The sequence below is a fragment of the Dreissena polymorpha genome, chromosome 1 (assembly GCF_020536995.1).
Source record: "Dreissena polymorpha isolate Duluth1 chromosome 1, UMN_Dpol_1.0, whole genome shotgun sequence".
Taxonomy (NCBI): domain Eukaryota; kingdom Metazoa; phylum Mollusca; class Bivalvia; order Myida; family Dreissenidae; genus Dreissena; species Dreissena polymorpha.
The window spans coordinates 5458410-5467611 of record NC_068355.1 but is presented as its reverse complement, the minus strand read 5'-3'; the positions used below and the strand labels follow the sequence as shown (position 1 = coordinate 5467611).

Genomic DNA, 9202 nt, shown 5'->3' with positions numbered 1-9202 from the left:
TTTTTAGTTATATATTGTAAAAAAATCTTTAAAGCTGTAAAAAGTACTTCTTTATTATTTATGGTAACGGCCTCAAATACATAAGGACTAAGGCAATATCTTTATCTCAGTGCATCACATATGTTATAAAAGTATTATTACTATTGTAGTTACCATAGTATTTCACTTATCTATTGATATATCTATTTGATAAGCAGATGGACAATCAGAACTCTTGTGTTATCTAGGGTCATAAATTTGGCCCCTAGGCCTTAATTGGTAATAAAATGCATGCAGTGTTATGTCTCTGATATTGACAATGAAGCAAATCTGCCCTTAGGCTATTACATATCTTTCACACAAAAGGAGATTACTTGCTATTAATTTAATAGTTACTTCTAATTTGTCTCATTTCTGTATTAAGAGTGTTTTTCCTTTCATATTTAAAAGTTCAATTGGTATTCAAATCAATAAGCAATCAAAGTTCTTGATTTTGCCAACAAATAATGTTTTCCAATTGTGGGTCTACTCTAGTCTCTTCTTTTCAATTAATTTTTCTATTAAAGTCACTATAACGCTCAAAATCAACGAAATCTACACACCCGGAATTAATTGTGGCCACAAATAAATAAAAACGAGCATTTTGTATCTACAAAAATCTAAGTAATCATACCACATCTAGCGTTGAAATTTTGGCTATTGCTATAAGGAACACTGATTGTTAAGGTGTTAACTTTATTTTACGAAATACTTAACCAAACTTTCGTTGATTTTGAGCGCTATAGTTACTTTAATAAATATTTATTATGTTTTTTTATTTTTATATCAATGGAAAATAAAAGATTTTTCACTATTTTGTTTAAAAAGTATTTAAAGAAATCTAGGCAAGAATACATGAAAAGTAAGGGTCGTGTCAAAAGGTGCCATTTAAGGCCCTATTATTAGTTTTGGGTGCCCCAACCTGTATACATGTGTAGGTGAGAAGACTGTGAGAAGACTGTGGGGACAGTGGGCATGAGGAACAAATCATACGCTGTAACTGACAGATTCTTGTTGAATCAAGCACAAAATTATCTGAGCATTCATAATTCATTAGAATTTAAAAAAAAAATTCAATCGACCAGAAAAATCCAATTGACAAACTTTGACTAATTTGCAAAATTTTGAGAGATTGGCCTACTTATTACATGAACAGGTATAAAATAGTGGGTATTAATAGCTAGCTGAAGACATTATTGGCAACATGTCTGTTTAATTTGTATTATCAATATTGTTTAATTTGGCATGGAATATTAATCAAAATGGGGGTAAAGTTAAATCGACCAGTATTGACCAGTAATGACTACTTTGGGAGTATTGACCAGGGCGGTTTTAACGGATTAAAACCAGAGGCGGTCAATTGGTGCCAACCCTGATCTGCACTGCACATAAAATGGTCTCAGACATGCCTGCAATATAGCCACAATTTCCATTTATCTGTTTTTTTTCATTCACTTCAATCTGAAAAAATGTTATGCTGGCTTGAATTTGCAAATATCTACACTATAGGCAATGATTAGAAAATTTGACCACAGGAGTTTGAAATTCTATCCATAAAGCTAATCTAATGGCTAAATAAAACAAGAGGGCCATGATGGCCCTGTATCGCTCCACTGTTTTTTTATGCGAAAAAAAACGCGCAATGCGCATGGGTTGAAATGTACTCAAGCATGTGACTTTCTCTGTCCATCCCTCGTCCCACTGGGCGCTTAAAGTTGGAAGGGTGAGCATTTTTATAGATAGATAGATAGATAGATAGATAGATGTTTATTCAGGAAAAAAGGCAATATGCCCATCATTCCGCATGCAACACATGACAAAGAAATATACAACCGTTTAATGGTGAGATATGTTGCATCATGTTAGATATCTGCATATATATATAGATATAGATACATTTTGATTGTGAAGATGCAATAAAAAGATAAATAAACGTTTGGAAGCAATGGAAGGAGAAAAAAAAAAATATAGCGTGTATTTGTCTTAGACCAGGGTTATTGGGTCATTTCGGAGAAAAATGTAAGTTCTAGTCTAATGAAATGTAACTAGAGTTTATGTATTAAAAAGTGTAAATTTAAATATGAACGGTATATTTAGTATATATTTGACACACAAAGTTGAGTTAACCAAAAATGGATATTAAATCTAGGTAGCCTTTTTTTTTGGGGGGGGGGGGGGTTAGATTGTATATTCCTTGTTAGAGAGCCAAAAATATAGAAACACTCACGTAGGCATTCTATAGGGTTTGATTTCAGGTACATGCATTTATCAGTAAAAGTTATTTACATATATATTTACATACATGTTTAACAGTTTACAAAATAACATTTGTTATTTACACACACATACACACACGCTTATATATATATATATATATATATATATATATACACATACATATACATATATATATATATATATACACACAAAGTATCATATAGTATTTTTACAACGTTGGTGATGTAATTGGTGCATGTGTATTTTGCGATTGATGTTGGTGTTGTGTAGCCTTTCATGTTCAAGCTCATAACATTGTGTACACACCGGTCTTACTGATAACGAAGTGACGTCACCATCGATGTATAGAATGAGCTCATAACGATATTAATATCCGATATATCAACTCGTGCTTCCGTTACACAATCGATTTATAATTGGAGAAATCATCAAATGTGTCTGGAAATAATCGGATTAACTACCGTCGTGGATACAGTTAAATGGATTTTATCATGGTAAGTCAACGTTGTAAGTGTGGTACAGTTTTACAAGCTTGACAACCTAACCCGAAATCAAAACGTTAGGTTGAGGCGCATGTGTAAAATTGACCAACTTAGGTCTGCTCATGACTCATGTTAGTAGCAATAACCACTGATTTTGAAAATTGAAATAAACCCAGTAAAATTATACATTTTCTGATAGATATTAGTAAACCATTTCTAAATATGTATGGTTTGTCTATCTTACATTGTCTAAAGTAATGTTAGTGAATGCGGAAACATTGAAAAATCCCATGTGTAAAAATTGTCATTTTTCATTTTTTCAAAATAGTCAACCTGGGTGTATAATTTGTTTAAAATAATGATTTAAGAACACATTTTTTATCCAAACTTTTAATTATTCATTACAGATACATTTCAGCTATGTTAGATGTCCTTGCAATTGGATGGTCCGGCAGGATTCTGGTCTGAAACACGTTACCCCCCACCAACCCAGGACCCAAAAATTCCTGAAATAGACAATAAAAAGTTGATTTTTCTAAATTGCAAATGTGCATGTGATTCAATATCACAGTTGAAATAATGTACAACAAAACAAGAATAAATGTTGAAAAAACAAAAACTTATTTGGTTAGTATTTATAAAAAAAACATTATCCAAAACATGTACAACTGCCCCACCCACCCAATACAAATGTGATACAACCTGGTATTTAAGAACATTTTCTAAGTAATATTATTTCTCTTAAACAAAATTTTATTTATGAACAAGCAGTTAAATTGAACAGGAAAAACACTTACGGTTGAATATGCAGCCAGTAATCTGAATTCTTATCCAAAATTCTGATATGTCGGTTGATTAGGAATGGCAGCACCAGGAATTCTGAAAGATCGACAATGCATTGCTAAATTAAATCTTATATACTTTTGTAAGATGAAACAGAAACACTATTTGTTAGAATAGTTTAACACACCTATTAAAAAAAGATAAACATATAATAAAATAATTAAAAAAATATTATAATAATAATTATAATTACTGTAAGAAGTTTCGAACTCATAATAGGCGAATGTATGTAACAGCTCAATATCTTTAAACAACTTCTTGGATTTAGTAAATCATTGTCGATACATTAATTAAGAGCTTGTTTTCTTCATGAAAGGAACTCCAAAGATGCTGAAATATAATAGTGCACTGCATGCAAATATTAATTAAGTGATACTGACAAACTGAAAGAACAGAACATTTAACCGCAAATGTTTTCTACAAGCTTTTACTGATTCAATGTTTCTTTTTTCAAAGTTTGCTAAAAATCATGCTGAGATCAAAATTAGCCAATTGTAAGGGCATTTAATATTTCATCCATTTAAGTCATCTTTTTAATGTAGCGCCATATGATGAAATAACTGGAATTCCTTTGCCAACTGAAGTAATTTCCAATTTAATTTTAATAGTAATATTAAAATTAATAATAAGATGCAGTCACACATACTGTTCAGAGGCGTATTTAGGTGGGGGGCTAGGGGGCTAAAGCCCCCCCAGCTGGCTGGCTAGACACGATTTTTAATAAAAATGAGCCCCTTACAGTTTCAATCCACTTGTGTATTTCCTGTCATATGTCCCTTATAAAGCCATAAACAGCTGTCGTTTTGTGTGATTAGCCCCCAGGCATGTGTACAGACGATCTAACCTTCGTCAGCTAAAGTGAACGCTTCATTGACTGTAAGTAATAAACTGCGCTATTTGATTGGCTGAAGAAGATACATTCAACTAATGAAATTCATCCATACATTTAGCTATAGATAAATGCTTACAAATGGCTGCCGCATAAGACTTGTGAAAAACAATATTTCAATTTGTAGCAATTAAAGAGTTTAGACGAACACAATGGACAATCATTATTTTTTCGGTAATTTCTTTGATGAATTTAGTTGGTATTAGCTCTTTAGAGTGATAATCCTTTTGAGTAACAAGTTATTGCCAGTGAAATTAAACTGCACACTCAAAGCGGGTATATACGATTTTGTCAAATATTTATGAATTTATATAAAATGTGTAAAAAACTTATTATATATACATTTCAATATAAATTAAAATAAAAGTTAAGAAGAACATGTGTCGATGTGAATCTAAACTTAGTTTAACGGTTTATTTGAGTTCCTGCAAAGATATCTATTCATACTACACACGAACACTAACTCCAATCCTAATACAAAGACGAATGCTTCGGTTATTGTAGGAAAATATGTACGTCACAATCGGCTCGGGGCGCTAATTTGTCTTTGCTGCATTTTATGAAATTCGGCTTTAATGTATAATTTTTCTTGCCTATTTTGTGTTATTGTAACATATTTTATAAATATATTACAATTAAACACATATAAAAGATCGTATATACCTGCTTTAATGAATGGCATTTTTTTGTTGTTTTGATTTAGTTATTTTACAAATCGGGCTAACTGCTTTGATGTTCATCCATAGTTTTTAAAATTAAAAAAGACTCAAAAATGAAGAATTACTTTGCTATATGAAACTAAATCATTTTCTTAAAGCGTGACAACATCGAGGCAGCAACACCCGAATTAAACTTCACAAGAAACCTAACGACTCCCTTTGTTGACACTTTTGTGAACGAAATGGACACCCAATTCAGTGATTTGCAGACTAAGGCAGCCATGGGATTGAAGTTTATACCTGAACAAATGTGCTCCTCATCCGTCAGTGCTGGTGACCTTGAATGGTTCAATGATGATCTCCCTTCCCCTCAGTCCCTCCCTGCCGAGTTGCACTTTTTAGGGCAGGCTAGGTGGAAAGGTGTACCCAACCCACCTACTTCCCTTCAGGGCTCTGTTGCACATTGTGATTCCCAGCTGTACCCCACCATTTACACTGTTTTGTCCATATCATGTGTGTTCCCTGTCGCATCATGCGAGTGTGAAAGGAGTATCAGTGCCCAAGGACTTGTTAAGACAAAACTAAGATCATCAATGGGTCAGGACAGGTTGTCCGCTGTGTGCCTGCTTTCCATTCATAGGGACATGGACATAAACATTTTAATGTTGTACCTAAGTTGACCTGGTAGGATATCCAACAAGGTTAAATAGGAGGTCCACCCATCTAACTCCGTTAAAAAAGTTATTGATAAAGATAATGTCTCCCACCACTTTAGTGGTTTGAGAGACATTTGATTTACCCCTGTGTGTCTGTCTGTCCGTGTGTCTGTCACACTTGGTGTGTGAACTCAAGTTTTTATTTGTTTCACATGCACTTTTATCATGCAAAATGCGGATTAGATAGCAGGAAATCGCATCATTTCAAGGTGCCATTTTAAAAAAAAATTCGACGACGGAAGGGGACACTCCTCCCGCACACTCCCCTGTTGAGCCCCCCCCTCTGAAAATTTTCTGGATACGCCTCTGCTGTTTGTCAAAAAGGCTGTTAAACAACTGATCTTTCACTGGAATATTCCTGTCAACCAAAAGGTGAAGGTGGTTGTGTCTGGTCAGAGTCCGATATCTATGCAAATGAACAGACACATACATATTTTTGTCATCATACTTACAAAGTACATTTCCAACAATAATATTATTTCTTACAGTAGGGGCATGTGTATATTCTGTATTATTAAATAATTAAGTTTAAATTCAGGATATAATTGTTAACCATCAAATTCAATGTCTTCAACATGCAACTGCTTAAAATGTTACTTACCACAATGTAACTGTGCTCATGTATTTGTGAAATCCCATCATAATCACTGTCCAATAGATCTTTGTCAGTCATGTTCTCTATAAAATAAAAAGTAAATAAAATAGAATTTCAATACCGGTATGCACAAAACCTGCGACACATAATAACCGAGTCTTAGCATTGCATCCTCAATTTTGCAAAGGTTAATTCTAGAACCTAACCTTTATATATAATAATATCCATTTATTTTTTGTATATTAATCATGTAAATGAAATAAGAACTGAAATTAATTATAGCAGTTTTAACACGTTAACAAAACTAATAATGAGATGGTGTGTGAATTATAATGCTCCCTAAATGTATAATCAACTTAAAACTAATAACGTAACTTAGCTTTTAAGTTTATGATTATGATCAATCACAGAAGTTACATTTTACATTTGTTACAAATGAAGATAAGTCCGGTACGACATGGCGCGGGTACGATCTGGAACAAATTTTCTTTGACATAATTAACACAATAATTTAGGTGATTTAAGTGAATTCATACCTGCATCGATACCAAATGAGACGATTTCTCTTCCTGCCAAACAAATACTGTGTTTATCGTACGGATATCCGTAAAACTGCTCAAAAGATCGCTCCCGAATTCACCGTAACAACAATGTAATAGTTCCGCGTAAAGGGGAGTAACTCTACTGCACAGGAATAGTGGTGTTGGAAATAAATAAATATATATTATTTCACGCGCATATACCTGATTCAAATGGTTAGAATTTATTAAAAAACACAATAATTGATTTATTAAAAGCTAAATTTCAAGTGAATCTGCCTTCTTTCTGCAAAATATTGGCCTTCGAATTTTTTACTTTCACTTTTGAGCAATGATTTTTTATTTTCCGGTCATGGCAAGGTCAGATACTGCTTATTTGGACATATCTCCTCCCACATATGCAAATTTTTCATTTGGATTACTTCTTTCATGCTCGTTAAAAACACCCCACATTTTTCGGTCAACTTTTTGCCTGAACACCGATTGCGCAATAATTTGCATAGCAGGTGCGTGGTTATTGCTAATGTTAGTTAAGTAATCTAATTCGAGGAATTAGGTTACTACACATGATGGAGCTATATGTATATACTAATGATACAATTGAGTGGCTTGATATGTGATGGCCAATTCATCATGCTAACAATTTTTGAAGATTTAAAAGTTACACATTTAGACAATTAGAGCACACATTTATCGATTGTTATTTGATATGTGGTAAACAAATGCAATGTATTTGCGTTCACCAATAAGAAAACCTTACATATTATGCACATTTTGTAAGTTTTAGTAACAACATAGAATAAAATAGCATGGTATATGATGGACAACTGTTATAAACTTAGATACATACATGTACACCTACATAAAAATGAACAATATACATATACTGGCTTACATGTTAATAAAATATGATGTTTACTATTGATGGTGTCCATACAATAACCGAAAAGCACCGAAAAGCACCGAAAAGCACTCAATTTCTCTCTATATATATGCAATATATCGTTTTTAGTGTATGTTAACGAGTTTAATTAGTAATAAATGGTTATTTGATTGTATGTTTATACTACATTGTGCCCAAAATGGTAAGTATCGGCAATTACCGACCGAAAAGCACTTCATGTGGAAACCGAAAAGCACTCAATTTCTCGCTATATATATGAATATTTTCGTTTCTATTGTGTGTAAACGGATTAAATTAGTTATAAATGGTTATATTTCATGCATATTTATACTACCTTGGGTTTATTATGAGGTATTAAGCCCCAAAATTGGATAAATATCGGCAATATACCGACCGAAAAGCACTTCAAGTGAAGACCGAAAAGCACTCAATTTCTCGCTATATATATGAATATTTGCGTTTCTATTGTGTGTAAACGGTTTAAATTAGTTATAAATGGTTATATTTCATGCATATTTATACTACCTTGTGTTTATTATGAGGTATTAAGCCCCAAAATTGGATAAATATCGGCAATATACCGACCGAAAAGCACTTCATGTGAAGACCGAAAAGCACTCAATTTCTCGCTATATATATGAATATTTGCGTTTCTATTGTGTGTAAACGGTTTAAATTAGTTATAAATGGTTATATTTCATGCATATTTATACTACCTTGTGTTTATTATGAGGTATTAATGCCCGAAATTGGATAAATATCGGCAATATACCGACCGAAAAGCACTTCATGTGAAGATCGAAAAGCACTCAATTTCTCGCTATATATATGAATATTTGCGTTTCTATTGGGTGTAAACGGATTGAATTAGTTATAAATGGTTATATTTCATGCATATTTATACTACCTTGGGTTTATAACGAGGTATAAATGCCCGAAATTTTATAAATATCGGCAATATACCGACCGAAAAGCACTTCATGTGAAGACCGAAAAGCACTCAATTTCTCGCTATATATATATAATATTTGCGTTCCTATTGTGTGTAAACGGTTTAAATTAGTTATAAATGGTTATATTGCATGCATATTTATACTACCTTGTGTTTATTATGAGGTATTAATGCCCAAAATTGGTTAAATATCGGCAATATACCGACCGAAAAGCACTCCCGCGACAGCAGAGAATCACCGAAAAGCACTCAAGTTCTCTATTTATACATGCAAGTTAACTATAAGGGCCGATTTTAATGGATTGAAAAGATGTACATATTTATTTAGTCAATAATGACTTCATTAAATAAAAAGTTTAAATATAAA

General features: G+C 32.7%; 2 long non-coding RNA genes across 3 annotated transcripts; one reads left to right on the top strand and one right to left on the bottom strand.

Annotated features, from left to right (window-relative positions):
• Nucleotides 1-3121: 3121 nt before the first annotated feature.
• On the bottom strand, nucleotides 3122-7405 carry LOC127869261 (uncharacterized). Of its 2 annotated transcripts, XR_008044495.1 has the most exons (5): nucleotides 6977-7405; nucleotides 6447-6523; nucleotides 5430-6251; nucleotides 3536-3617; nucleotides 3122-3244 (listed from the first exon to the last, which is right to left on the bottom strand). It is a non-coding gene; the product is annotated as an uncharacterized LOC127869261 (long non-coding RNA). The 2 variants fall into 2 exon arrangements; XR_008044496.1 differs by lacking the exon at nucleotides 5430-6251.
• A 747-nt stretch (nucleotides 7406-8152) lies between these two features.
• Nucleotides 8153-8947, top strand: LOC127869265 (uncharacterized). The gene is made up of 3 exons (XR_008044497.1): nucleotides 8153-8234; nucleotides 8426-8616; nucleotides 8808-8947. It is a non-coding gene; the product is annotated as an uncharacterized LOC127869265 (long non-coding RNA).
• The last annotated feature ends 255 nt before the right edge of the window (nucleotides 8948-9202 follow it).